The 14,878-nt window shown below is 41.1% G+C and overlaps 1 protein-coding gene across 1 annotated transcript in view; it reads left to right on the forward strand.

Moving 5' to 3' along the window:
- Window positions 1-13,268: 13,268 nt before the first annotated feature.
- Window positions 13,269-14,878, forward strand: part of LOC307027528 (protein inscuteable homolog) — a gene marked incomplete at its 3' end in the record, with an annotated part of 44,659 nt that continues 43,049 nt past the window's right edge. The window contains exon 1 of the mRNA XM_079695797.1: window positions 13,269-13,448. The remainder of the gene's footprint in view (window positions 13,449-14,878) is intronic.

The raw sequence follows: 14,878 nt of genomic DNA on the forward strand, positions 1-14,878 counted from the left end.
ATGGCACCTACCATGGCTGCCAACAATGTGTGTATGAATCATAGACTTTATATAACTGTTTTTGAAGCCTCAAGATTTGGTGTTTTGGCTGTCTCCCTCTTGCCAATGCCAAAATTGGAGAGACTTCTCAATCACAAAGTAGCCAACGCCCTTCAGCATCCCTGCTCTTTTTGACTCTAAATGGGACCATTACCTGCGAAATGACCACCAAGCTGTATTGAAGAAGACTTGAAATTATTTATAGAGACCATGAACTTGTCAGGAGAATGTTGATTGAGGTAATAAATCGAGTGAGAAGTAGACTGACCGTTGGCGCCATTATAACACACTGTTGTACCTCGACAAAAGGCTTTTTTGCAGACCCACGTTTATGATACTTACTGTACATGATACTGCTCAGCTGGAAAATCTCCAAATATTAACACCACTTTTATGATTCTCGAACATTATGCAATCGCCAGTGGTAAAAAGCTTAGGCTATAAACCACCATGGTTGTAAGGCATGGTTAGAACCAGAAATGGTAAAACAAATGTTTTACTTTAGGACTCATCCTTGCACCACTGTTTTAAGAATAGAATTACAAGCTAGGTTGTTCCGTTACAAATTAAGTATTTCCCCTCTTGCATGGCTCCAACAACAGAGGCTCGAGCTGCTGCCTTTCGAGTTACTGACCTTCGACCTTCGACCTCCGTTGAGTACAGACAACCTCTTCCTCCGCATGGAGCCAGCTGCAGGTCTCCAACATTAATCAAAGAGGCAGTTTTTATGGCTTCCAAACAACTGGGATCAAAGAAAGTTGTGTAAAAGGCGTTCATAAAAACACCTCCTGCTGTTGATCCAAAGGAGTGACATCTAAGAACAATAAACATTACAAATTAATCTCAAACTTCTCTGGTATGTATTGACATTTTTAATCAGACTGGAAGCTAAACCTTTATCCCCCCACATACTATTGAGTAAAGTTGGACCATCGCAAGAAGCAGCGCTTATTAATGAGAAAGCCCAACATCAATGTTTCTTACATCACAAAATATGGACGTTGTATGTATCGCATGTCCACGTTGACGCTGCCTTGTGTGGGTAATGTTGACACATCACTGCGATAACGTTCATGACTCAGTGGACGCTCTCTCCTTAAAGTGGGGACTCAATTAAGAGAGTGCAGGTATACATTTGTGCGTAGGTGGGTCCAATATGGCAGCCACTCTGGGGCCCGGGGCTGGAGGATAAATCAATATCGGACTGGTTGTATTAGAGCGTGAGCCGTGAGCTTCTCTTGCATTGACCTCCGCTTCTTTTCTGCTCATCTCCATCCGCTAATTGGAGGCATGTCACGGCTTTATGGGCTTGAGTCTGTTTATCTGTCTCTCCTGTGTTTGCCGTCCACTGTATTTGCTCTGAGGCCCTTATTTCCGTTCATTGGGGAGATCATGAGGAGAAATGGAGGCTTCAGTACTCCTGAGCTTCTGTTTGTTGTGTGATTAGAAGAAGAAAGGTCATCGTTCTCCCCCCTCCTCGAGAAGAAGTCTTGACGCTGTTGAGAGCACCTTTGGGAGTCTTAAGGAGTTACTACTCCTTCTCTCTAGTGGTGTCATCTTCTGTTTGGGTAACCTCCAACAATCCTTTCTTAGTACTTTCTGTCTCATAGCTCTTACAGCTTCAAACAGCAGGGATTACAACTCTGAAGAGGCAATGGCATCATACAGTAGGGCTGCTCGATTATGGCAAAAATCATAATCTCCATTATTTGGGTCAATAATTGTAATTGCGATTATTAAATGCGATTATTCATTGACTTTGAAAACATCCATTTATTGGAGAATTTTTTTTTTAACAGTATTTTTTCAACAGTTGACTAACCTGAACTTTAAGCATAATTCAAATGAAAAACCAAAAAAAAAAAAAAAAAAGTAATAATAATAAAAAAATAATCGTTTTATTTCGATTACGTTGTTTTCGTAATCGTTGCAAGCCATAATCGTAATCGCGATTAAAATACGATTAATTGAGCAGCCCTATCGTACAGTAGAACTAAATTACTATTAAGTTTAGCTGAATGTTCTGCAATGAATCATTATGATGTCTTGACTGCCACTCAAATACTGGATCTAACTGCAACTCTTTATCAATGAATTAATGAGTCAATGAAATATCAACACATTTGCCAGTTGTTTTCAAACGTTTTTTATCATTATTTACTTTACAAAATGTCCAAAAAAAGAGAAACATACATCACAAGTTGCTGAACAAGAAGATGAAATCAGATGGAGATAAACCCAATCCATCAAAATTAAGAAGCAACATTTTGTGAATGTTTGGTATTTTTGCATAAAAACTGTCCTTCCTTATATTCTATCCATCATTTAAAACATCCAAAAACGAATGAAATGGCTCATAAGACCATGCGAGCAATCATTTGTTACACCTTGTGGACGATGCATATCTCCCTTTTAAAATCAAGGTTTTATTGTTGAGACTTTTCTGTGTATAGGAAATGAGACATGACAGAATGTTTTCCAGACGTAATTACCCTAAAAAACTCTCACATGTGTTTACTTTTCGTGCCCAAAGTGGATAAAATAGCACTGAAATGGCTTTTTTGAAGTGGCACGTGTGATCTCGGTTGGCACATATGGAGCTTTTCCTGCATACCTTTGCGATTTTTGCAGCCGATATTTACTTATCACATTGACCTCATGTGTGTCCCATTCGCCCTGCATGTGCCTTTAGTTCACAACTGGAATAACAGTCTGAGGAAAACGCCTTGAAAAATTCCACCCTGCCCTGAAGTGGTGCCTGTGTTCCTTCGTCTCAGATCTGGGCAGAGGACGTATCCTCCACCCTCGATTCTTACTCTTCCCCTCTACCCTAAACTCACACACATGGACCCAGCCCACCTAATTCACTCCCACCACCTAATGTCAAACAGCTGGAGAGTTGACTCGCAAGGAATTGCTGCCTCCTCCCCTCCCAATCCACTCTCTTTTTCTCAGACATGTTGCGTGTGGCCCCCTAATATCAGGCTACTCAGGACCCCAAATGTGGTGTCCAAGCCACGTATCTATCCAATGTTTATTTACGATACGCCGTTGGATATGAGGTCATGAATCTACATGGTAGGTGCCCGTGGGCAGAGATGGATAGACAGACAGCTGGCTATAAATCGTGTGTATGGATCTTGCTTCTCCCCCATGTTTTGTAGTGGCCTGGTCGGTCTGACATGTAAAAGTGGGCCGTAACTGAACCAATGCCATTTCCAAGGCACTCCATCTAACTGAAGCAACAGCATGACATAAATGCCACTGACGTCATTCTTGGCTTGATTGACAGGAGGAAATCAGGCAATGATGCTGAGGGTTGAGAACTCTTGCAGCTGTCGGGAATCTGCTTCAAAGGATTGCTTTGGCCACATGCCTGAGGTCCAACCTGGAAGCTGATTTCTCAAGAATTTATCACTAACTTCAAAACTTTGGCCATGATATTTAAGACGGTGGTGGAAAAGTATAGTGGACCTTCTTAGTAGATTGCTGAAGATGCAGTTCTTTGTTAGAAGGTTTTGACATTTTGAGGTCAATACGTTTAGCCAAAGTAAAGTGTATAGTTAACTTTGAAATACATAAGAACAAAAACTTCTAGATAAAACTGGTGTCATAATCCCCTTACCTTTTTAAGGTTGACCTCAAAATAAACGTTGAAAGATCACTACACCTTGTTCAAAGTCCCAATGATCAAGTATTTACGGTACATGTTGGTCCTATGATATCCTTTGTACAGTATATTCTTCTTCTGATAGACCTCACCTTCTCATTCAGGGAAGCTGAGGTGTTTCATTGAGACGTCTAAGCGGTAAATAACAGGCAGTTCTTGTCGGTACCAGGTGGAAATATTCTGTTGAGAGGAAGATGTTTTTCAGTTGAACATCAATTTTCTATAAATCAAAGATTTCAAGTGTTCAGCTGGTATTTTATCTTTAACTGCAGAAACCGGACGGTATGTTGATATTCAAGAACAAAATTGTATTTATCTGATGTGTTGTTTATACGATACAGAAAATGAGTTCTGCATTGTTTTCGACTTTTCTTAGTAATGAACATTATGATGCTTTGTTTAGTATGATAAACGTTGTTATCAATCATCTGTTAAAATCAATGATGGATAAGGACTAAGATGGTTCTTCACATGGGAGAAGTACATGCTAGGTAGAAGAGGGGTTTAAGCCAGAGAGAGGACAACAAAAGTTATTTACCGAGATAATCCGCAGATATTAAAGATGAAACAGCTCATATGAGATTTTGTAATTTCTTCGTAGTAAATTAATAAGTGAATGTACCGGCTAGTGGTGCCAAGTATATTTTCAAATTCACGCTTCTTTAAATATCTGCAAATGGCAACTGAAGTGTGTTTAAGGTTGGGAAAGATTCTGCAACAAATATATTGTTCAGGAACGTCCTCCAGGGTCAGGCATCTCAACACTTGGCTCAGCAAAGAAAAGGATGGTCATAGTTAATAAAATACCGCCATTAACTGCGGGTCTGTAATGGGAAGCAAACTCCGTCCTCCTACATTAACTCACTTCATGACGATCCACCACTCTTACCTTCCACCTCGCTACATGTAGGGCACGCTACTTTCGGCAGCATTGGCACCGAGCGTGCACTGGACATAAATTACGAGGTGCAAGATTGTCAAATGTGAATGTGAGTTCTAAGGAAACTGGGATGTGTGCCAGACGTTTTTATACTGTCTGGATGGTTCACATGATGTCACATGGACCAAAACGGAGGCTTTCTTCTGAACGTGATGCCCCCGACCCCCCCGTCATGCTTTGGGCCTTTGGATGGGTTGCAGATGTGTCTTCATTCCCAAACACATTAGCCTTTACTTTCTGTGCCATCAGAGAATGACTAGAAACATTGATAATAGTTTTGCATATCGGGTTCTGGTTTCTAATGGAGAACTCCAGCTAGCATAGGTGTCTCAAAACAATGTACGATACGATACGATAAGACTTTATCGGTCAGATCAAGTCTGAAACTTGATTTGCATCACGGCAGCTTCATGTGTAACATCAACATGGACAAATGTCAAGACACAATACATGAAAAACAAACAACAAACATTTAACATAACATCACTGAGAGAAAAAAATTTCAATGAATCTTTAGCGTGCATTTGATCTGGGATTGAGCTCTGTATTTACTGTGAGGGTTGACTGCTGCACAAAGGATGCTTCAGTCGGACTTTATTGTGTGTAATGGGACTGATCACAAACCCAATGATGCACAAATAGTGAGCACCAGCGAGTCCTCCTGTGTTTTTTCAATCTTCTTGTTATTGCAATGCACAAACAACAATGCTCTAGTTATTTTTAGGTATGCGGTCTTGTGTTGCCACTCTGGAAAAATCCCTGAATGTTTTGTATGGCTCCAATCCTTCTATACTTTTCAGCGAAAGCGACCACATATGTCATGACAATGTGGTTTCATGCGTGTTGTGTTTGGATTTCGCTTTTGGTTTTGGGTTCTGCATTGACTTAATCTTTGTTTGTTTTTTTAAATGGATGCACTTTTGTCCCATGGTTTTAACCTCAGTGTTTGCTTATATTTTCCCGACTGCGAGGTGATATTTCATAGTCGAGAAACGGTTTCTACTTTTGTTTCTTGGAGCTGGTGACGATGCTTGGCTCTGATTGGGTTTCCCCCTCTTCTTTGCCACGAGGACTGCGTCCCAGCCAATCAATTTCTGTTTCTAAAGTGGGTGTGGCCGAGGTTTAGTCATACAGTCAACAACCATCAATCCAGTTATTTTGAACACCGCACTGGGTCATAACTCAGATCTCCTTCCTCTTTTCTTCAGCCATGTCTCTTTTGTGTTTAAAGCTGGTACACTACAGCTTCATGAAATAAGGTATCAAAGCAAGTTTTATGAGAATCCCGACTATAAACTAGCACTAAACACAGTGTAGGCCCGCTGTGTGTAAAATGTAGTGCTGCAGGGTGATGACAGAGTACTTTGTTAGTAACATGTGTCTGATTACGGTCATACCCTACTTTTACCTGACCATGCTGTAAGCCTGTCTCCAATTATGTTAGTATGACTCCCTATTAGCCATGTGGTCGCTGTGTGTGTGTGTGTGTGTGTGTGTGTGTGTGTGTGTGTGTGTGTGTGTGTGTGTGTGTGTGTGTGTGTGTGTGTGTGCCTCTCTGCAGGCCTTGCTCATTCATTATTAAGCAGCTCCTGATGTTTCGCATTGCCGTCAGTGCACCGGTGTCAGGTACCCACACGATTCCCTTCACTGAACTGAGCCAGGATCCAGTTCCAGTCTCTTTGGCCTGTTGGAGCTGCTGAGCTCCACACCAAAAAACCCTCGTCAGCGCTGGATGTTGTCTCATGACCGCCTGATTTCCCCTTGTTATTTATTCCACTAACTGTCGATGGAACTGGGAAGCTTAAGATGCATTTGGATATTTCTCTTGGCGTGACGTTAGGACTATTTGAGCTCTCAAGAGGTATGGTGCTCCGGATCTTCATCTGTGTTTTAAAAGAAAATGAGAATTACGGGGACTTTTATAGCTGACTGTGAAGCACCAAGACTGTGTGTTCACTTTAGCAGACTTGTGGTGAGACAATATAGTTGTTTATGCAGCTGAATTTCATATTGTTAGGGGAAAATATGTGTCTGGGGCTGCTTTGGTGTGTGAGGAATGAGGAGGTATCAGTTCTAGCGATCTGTCCACTTTTATTAGCATGACATTCAACAGGGTGGCTGATTGTATCCATGGTTGGAGTTACAGGTCTGTGTGTATGTGGGTCTGCAACTTGACCCCGTCTGATCTCATCCACATAGAGGTTGCCTAGAAACCCCATGAGGGCACAGCATTCAACTCTCATATCATTATGCCAAAGGAAAGAATGCTCCCAGCCCCGAATAGATTGCATGGTTTTGGGTTTTTTGGCCTTACAAGGGAATCTTCTTATTAGTCCTGTCAGGAGCGTGTTAGGGAAGAGCTTTTTCATCTATCAAACTGGTGAGACAGCAGGGCAATTATGGCATGCTAGGCAAACCAAAACAGCTCTTATTTCTAGTAAACTTTTCATGGAGTGCTTGTACTGTATCCACTGCTGAGAATAGCTCCAGAGGTGTAAGAAAAATCATTGTACGCTATTGTTATCATGTTGGGTTTAAGACTAGTGTGTATTTTTATAATGCTGGGAATGCACTTTTTTTGTGGATCTCTTGTAATATTATTGCATTAGTAAGATAAAAAAATAAAGGTACAAGTGTTTTTTGCAAAAAGTTAGATGTTCCTTCTTCTACATTAAAGGTGGGGTATAGGTACGTTTGAGAAACCGGCTCAAGATAAACTTTTTGTTATATTCCATGGAATGCTCTTCACATCCTGATAGCAATGAATATCTGAAGTGCTTTGACAAAAAATCTATAAAAAAATGTCATCTGTGGAAACCGTAGCGCTGTAAAAAGCACGACCAATCATCTGAGCCGGCCCGGCTAAAATAACTGAATAGCCTACCTGCCTGTCAGCCTTCCATCTGAGCACACTTATCTGGTGTACATCCTGGGTATCAGTGGTTGGGTGAATGAGTGGGATAAGTACAATGGATCCTAACTGAGGTTGTGCTGTCAGGTACGCTGCTGGGGATCAATTTAAATATCAAGAAGTCCATCCTGCAGAACAATAACCAACTCTATCCTTGTAAATTCTAGACTTTAATTATCCATTAGGGTGACATTTTAATACTTCCTCATCACCTCAACCCTTGATTTCCAACAGTGTTAACTTTCTAACACTTTTATCTCACTAATCAATCAGTGGTAGAACCTTTTCAGCCTAGTGCCATCCGGAAACATATTATATCCTCTAACTCTATCCTGTAATGATGCACTGTTAAAGTTTCAACCCATCCAGTAAAAATCGACCACTTGTCAATATACCATGTACACTATCTTATTCCTGCATCTACTGAAAGGCTATTTACTTGAGCTGAACTATATTTCCTGTGGGTTTTAATTATCCACTGTAATCCCTGACGCATGGTGGCTCGATGCTGATGGTTTGTATGGGTGTAAATTGGTGAATAAGAGTCCCCATGGGCGGGCCTTTTCAAGCAAACATTTGTGTATTTATAACCCATTTTTGAGCTGAGGTTTAACAAAGCAAGGCTCCATGTAAATACCAATCAGCTCCTAAAGCAGTGCTCTCCTCCCGACCATTTGAATTGTTTGTGTTAAAGAAATATTTGTTAAAGAAAATATTTCTCTAAAACTCATCTAGTGTATTTGGAGAGCCGTTAATGGGAGTATTTGTTGCATTGTTATTCCAGAATCCATCTCCATACATTTCCTGAATTCCACATTCCCTATAAACCCCCCTCGAAAACACCACAGGTCTACAGCCACTTCTTGCATTAAAAATATATGAAAACAGCGGTGCTTTCTCTGCATCCTCCCACACATTTATTCCTGACATCACGACGTGTCACATTAAAACCTGTGACGCTCCTGAAGCCATCACTGTCACCCTCAGACATGTAGAGATTTTGACATTGTTTTCCTATCATTAGCCACATCGTTATACTGTTACTGTGGGAAAATTTGGTTTTGTGTTTCTTAAAAACTAAATTGAACTTAATACCTGCTGTAAGTGTAATGTTCTGGTTTTTGTTTTACATACGTCCTCACATGCAAAGAAAGCTTGGTGAATAGAGGAGGCTGGATGGAGCTGTCAGTGGTGTGTCCAATTATGTTTGACTTCAGAGTCAGAAAAGATTAAGTTAAAATCTGAAGCATGTTATACTTTGACAGATCACCGGTAGATAGATGTAGGCTTAGGGAACCCTCAAAGGTTGTGCAATACATTTCTTTTAGGTCACTTTGAAGTGGGATTAAAAAAAAAAACTAGTCAATTACAGGTTTTCGACGTAGGAACTACAACAGGGACAAATACAGAAAAATATCACGCATAGTAGTCTACATTAGATTGCATGTTATTGAACTGTGGATAAGTCATTATAATTCAACATAAAACATATTGTATGAGTTTTAACGTTCAAGGGCAAATACAAATGTTCTAATCATAACTTGATACGTAGTCTTATTCAAACACCAACATTTTGAAGGTTTTAAAAGGACATTTTAAAAGTTAATTGTTTCATCTTCTGTAGAGAAACGCAGTTGTAGTCACTTCTAATTAATTTCAGCCTCAATTGATTCGAATCACTTTCTTCTAATCCATCTCCTTGTGTTGAAACACTGATACTTTCATAATAGTATGGCTTACATCGTCACATCTACTGCAGCTCTGAATATCCAATAATGGCATAAACACAGCAGAAAATGTACAAATATGCCATATTTTATTGAATGGCTAACATTGAAGTGAATTATAAAGTTGTAGTAGTTTGAGGAACTTATTTGGACATGGTAATAGTGTTTCTGCCAGGAAATCTAAATGACAGGTTGTCAAACTTACCATAGTAATTGTTATTACTTTGGGAAGCATTCAGCTTTTTTATTTACATCGAACTAAACTCTTGTGTAGGTGTACTTAAGTCTGATTATCTGCTTCTGTCTTGAAGTCCTTCTTGGTTTTCAATGTGAATATTCTACAAATACACCAGCACTGAATGGACTGATGGTAGCCTCGAGGCTTGGCTTGTTGCCAAAAAGTTTCCTCAGAAGGTCATTCAGATCCCTGGGAAAAGTTGTGTGGGTAACTGTGAGGCACTGACCCCAGTTACCCGAGGAGTGTTGAGAAGGGGCTGCATGCCTCTGCATACCTCAGCAGTTTACGTAACAAGTCTCAGAATGTGTGAATGGATTTGTGAGATGCTGGATAAGAAGAGTAAAACCTTAATTGGTAAGAGTCACGTAACTTTAAGGAATCCTATACTGGTATAGCTATAAGGAAACTCAAGTAGCAGGTTGATTAAGGAAGATACAAAGGATCAAATCCTCTTGTGTCTTGATGCAGTTCTTCAAACTCAGCAACAGTGTAAACATTTAAGAAAACAGTCAATCTCAGTTGACAAATAAAGCTTAAATGTAAAAGAACAAGCCAAACTTAATGGAGGGTATTTGCTGCATAATGGATATCAAACACAGATCATGTTGCAAGTTGACAAACTATGGGAAATATTGAGATTATACAGATATAACTCCAACACATGTTTTTAGTGTCAGCTTGGCAAAACATATAATAAGTGGGCCATGTCAGTGTTATCTGTGGAATGCACACTGCATTTAGACTCACTGAGATAATGGGTAAGAGAGCTGTTGTGTCTGGAGAGTTTGTTAATGTCTGGCTTAATATAGAAGAGACATATTGACGGATTAGTTGGTATTTTAGGGTTTTTAACTTAATTCACATGGCTTGTAAACTCCTGTCAACTCAGTGCACGTTGGCTTATGTGCAGCTAGTTTATTTTACATTAGCTTAAAGAGCATCTTGCAGGTTGTTTTTCTACATTTATGCTTAAACTTGCTTGAAAATTACAATTAAAAAAGTGAATGTAGGATTTTATATGCTTTACGAGACATAAGGGCAGGAATTCAGAGGGAAAGGAGCCATTTTGAGCTCTGCTCTTAAAAACGGATTTTCTTTAAGGTCATACGTCAAACGCGTCATATTACATCACAAAGGGGAAACATCTCCGCTCTCTGACCGCGGGTATAGTTAGTAGTTGCGTTGAGTAGAGCGGTTGTGTTTTAAGGAGCTGGTATTTCTCGGTAGTTTTACATTGTATTTCACCATTTGTAATCATGGTGCAGTATTGTATACCAGCCTGTCAGGACATCGAGTCCACAGTTTCCCTCACGGGAAAAGGACCGGAGCTAGCGTTCGTTCCTGGGTGCGTTGTGCATCCACCTCCCTGCAGCACATACTCTCCACAGCTTTATCAGGAAACCGTATTACTTCTCTCTCCCCCCCTTCGCTGCTCTCTCTCTCTCCCCTCCGGTACACGGCACCGTAAGACGTAGTGTGGAGTTCCATTAGGTAACGTTGTGGTGGCTGTACTGCTCCAGCCGTCTCCTTTGTGTTTGTTTGTTTCCCCCTGTCTATGTTGTTTGTGTGTGCGTGGTGGCTGTCACTCCTGGCTCCCGGCTCAACCTCCACTCACCTGCTGCAATCAGCTGATCAGCCTCCCCGATTACACACCTGCTTTCCATCAAGCCATTTACAACGGCATATCAACGGAGGCTCCACAACCTTTCTCCGCCAGATCGTCAAGTATCAGCCGTATCTCGCGTCTCCCCTCCGGTACACAGCACCGTAGTGTGGAGTTGCATTAGGTAACGCGAGATACGGCTGATACTTGCGCATTAGTTTCTGTAATGGATCAGTATCAACAGTCCTGCCAGTAACGTTACTATATTATCAATGCTACGTTAGTTATAGCCTGATATATGATAGCTAACTTCACAATGTTGTGATGTGACGTTAGCTAACATTCTGTAGCTAACGCCGGTCACTCACCAAGATAGCTGCCCAGTTCTCCACTGGTTCTCCTCACACCACAGCTCAATTTCTCTCCGATGGCCGTTATTTCTTCTAATCCTTGGCTGCTCCTGGTCTCTTGGACGCCTAGCAGGCTCATAATTATAAGGTTGTGGTCCGTCATATGCATTCGAATATTCATGTTGAACTTCTTCTGTGTCTTCTGTGTCGAAACACACATTTATTCACAGGTGTCTTTAACCTGGAAGTTGCTCTTTAAGTTACATTAACTAACCATTAGCTTAAGTGATGTTAGCTTAAGTTACATTGGCTCACCATTTGCTTAAGATACGTTAGCATAAGGTACAAAAGACTATAGACCAGGGGTCGGCAACCCTAGGCACGCGTGGGGTACCGTAACCAGTGGCACACTAGGAATAAGTGGAATAAGTGTGCAAAACATTTCAATTGTATTTTCCGATCCTGAACGAGACCGCCGCCAGTGCGCGTCTCCCTGTTACCTGTAGAAGGAAGCCATGCACGCAACGCAGCGCAGAAGGATAACTTTGGGCCCCGCTCTCTTTAACTCCAGTCGACTTTCTGCTGCTTTCCTCCATGGTGAAACGATCAAGGGTGCAGTGCTGCCGGAGCGCACCAGAACGCCGCGGAGGCAAATTGCAGTAGTACCCATAAGGAGCTGTACTCATGCCGCAGTTCTTGCGTGGTGGCTGTGTTTTTAGTTGAAAGCCCAGTGGCGATCTGCTCTGTAATCGAAAATAATATGCCATCTGTGTGTTCTGGAGAATCACAGACAGTTCACAAGCCTCCCCCCCCACCCCCGTTTACAGTTTGCAAACGTCAGCACGCTGATAATTTTTTTTTTTTAAATGGCACTTCATATCAAAAAGGTTGCTGACCCCTGCTATAGACTATCAAATGCCACCCACAGATGTTTAACTATTGTTCTTCCAATTTATGTTATTATTGGCTTTTTAAAACAGTAATTCTTACATTCTTCACATCAGAAGTGATCATATAGGCACTAGGTAGGCATACTGTTTTTGTCATATATATATTCAGCTGTTTGAGTCTAGCATATCTGCAAAGCTGCCGTTTTATACCTTGTGCCACAACCCATGTCTTTGTCACCTCTACATCATCGCTCGAACAGATTATACTTAACTATTTAAGTAACAATTAAAAAGTCTTCAAACAGTAATTCTAGTTTATTAGTTTGGGATAAATCTCTTGCAGTGTATGATGTATGATTACAGCTGAACGGGTTGGGCACTGCACTAAAACTGCCTGCTCATAGGTCGTTTCTCACTGAGGCTAGAAATCTTACCACGGGATATACGGTGTATTGTAACCATGAAATATCTCTAGGTTGTAAGTAAGATGCTGTTAAAGTATCTTCAGTGTTGTACAAGTGGAGAAACGAGCTGACTCACCAAACGTTCAGACAGTAGCAGTTAACATCAGGCATTATCTGCTGCCCTGTGTGGGTCTCTTTGCAAGTACAAGGGCCCACTTTGAGCCTGTGTGTGGGATGGGAATGTCGGGTCCATAGCTCGGCAATCCCAGCTTGTTCCCACCCTACCACCCATGCAGCACCCATCGTACTCCGCTTTCCTCCCTACATGACAGCTCTGTGGTGAAACCGTGACCACCTTCTCCTCTTGTGAACCGGTCTCAAGCTCAATGATAGGACAAGAGCAGCGAGGCCCCGTAATGTCTTAGATCTAGTCCACCGTATTTAAAGGGAAAAAGCCGGAGAAAACTTCTTTAGTCTGTAGGGAGAGCATTAGGAGAAAAAGCATTTTTGTAATTAATCGCTAACAGTTTTGAAATAAAGCCAAACCATAAGGAATCGGTTAAACAATGAGGCACTCCTGAAACAACAAGGATATTAAACTCGGAGTACACAGCCTGTCTGACTCCGTCCTGAACTCCATCACATTGATTCAAGCTGGTTTTGGCCTCTCAAAGTGGTGAGTGGCTTTGCTTGTTTCTTCTAATTTCCTCAGAGTTCGATTTCTTATGTTTTTGTCAAACAGAAATGCATTGCTTCTGGCACAACACTGAAGCTAAGCCACAGGGGTATGGTATTTTGTTTTCTGCAGACACGATTTTGTATTCATTTTGTGGTTTTACTCAGAATCTGTGAAAGTCATTCGGCTTCACCACAGACTATTATAAAAAAGGACTGGAAAATGTATTTTTAACCAGTGATTCTGCAGTTATGGAGAGCACAAACAATGAGGTCAGTGGACAATGAAAACTTGGTGCTACATTATCCAGCACATGCTTCTTTTTATATGTTAGTTAAGAATGAGGCCTGCGAAAGAAAAAGCATTCAGGGATTCAAACGGAGAATACAGTTAGTGGTGCAGCGACTCTTTCAAAACCAACCACCTTTTTTTATCTGTTTTAATTGTCTATTAGGCCTACAACATACTTGCCAACCTTGAGACCCCAGAAAGCGGGAGCATTTCAAAACCGGGGGGGGGGGGGGGGGGGGGGGGTCGCCGGAGCTGTATTAGATTAACATTCACATCACATGCTTATTGTAGTTGTAAATGGAGCATATATGTGGGCTGGAACTGTATTTTACAGGAAAGGAGTGAGCAGAGAGTAGAGTAGTTGTCGATTCTTGTTCATTTTTCTGTGACAATCTGCCTCACCCTCTCAGACTTTCGGTTGCGCGCTCTACTAAAGAGACGCGCTGTCATGGAAACCACACAATGGTGTGGCTGTATTAAAGTCCGAGTGGAAACAGTCCTGATTAAATCAGATTTTGTCAGAAATCGGGAGAAATGCGGGAGAAATATGACCCCGGGAGGAAACCAGGAGAGGGCATTGAAATCGGGAGTCTCCCGCGAAAATCGGGAGGGTTGGCAAGTATTATTACAAGTTGTCTAACATTAGAAAAGAACAATATTGGTTGACAGCTCTTTAACAATTAACATCTGATTTAGGAGAATGAGAGCTGAAGTCCTGAAGTCGTTTCAGTGCTAGCTTTAAAAGGAGGTAAATTAGCATTACATAAACCAAAAGAACACTAGGTTTTTTTCACCAAGGCAGTGTTCAGATTTTACGTGATTGTCTTTTTTTCTCTCGTCCTATACTATCTGCTCCTCTTTTGGAAGAAGCAAGAGTGTGTGGTTTTTATACTATTAGTGTACAATGGAGTAACAATTGAAAACGGTGTTTATCGCACACAGCTACAACATAAAACTTAAATAATGATTTTATATAGTTTTTAACAGTCTTGTCCCCTGTTTAGATAAATAGGGTTAACCATACCCACTGTTTAGAAAGGTGATGTTGTAGTGCTGGATTTTGAGTTGTTCTTACTTTTATAACAGAGGCTGAGTGTCCCTGGTTAGTCTTCAGTTTTTTATGGCATAATCATTTAAAC

Source organism: Notothenia rossii, assembly GCF_949606895.1.
Source record: "Notothenia rossii genome assembly, contig: scaffold_226, whole genome shotgun sequence".
NCBI lineage: Eukaryota > Metazoa > Chordata > Actinopteri > Perciformes > Nototheniidae > Notothenia > Notothenia rossii.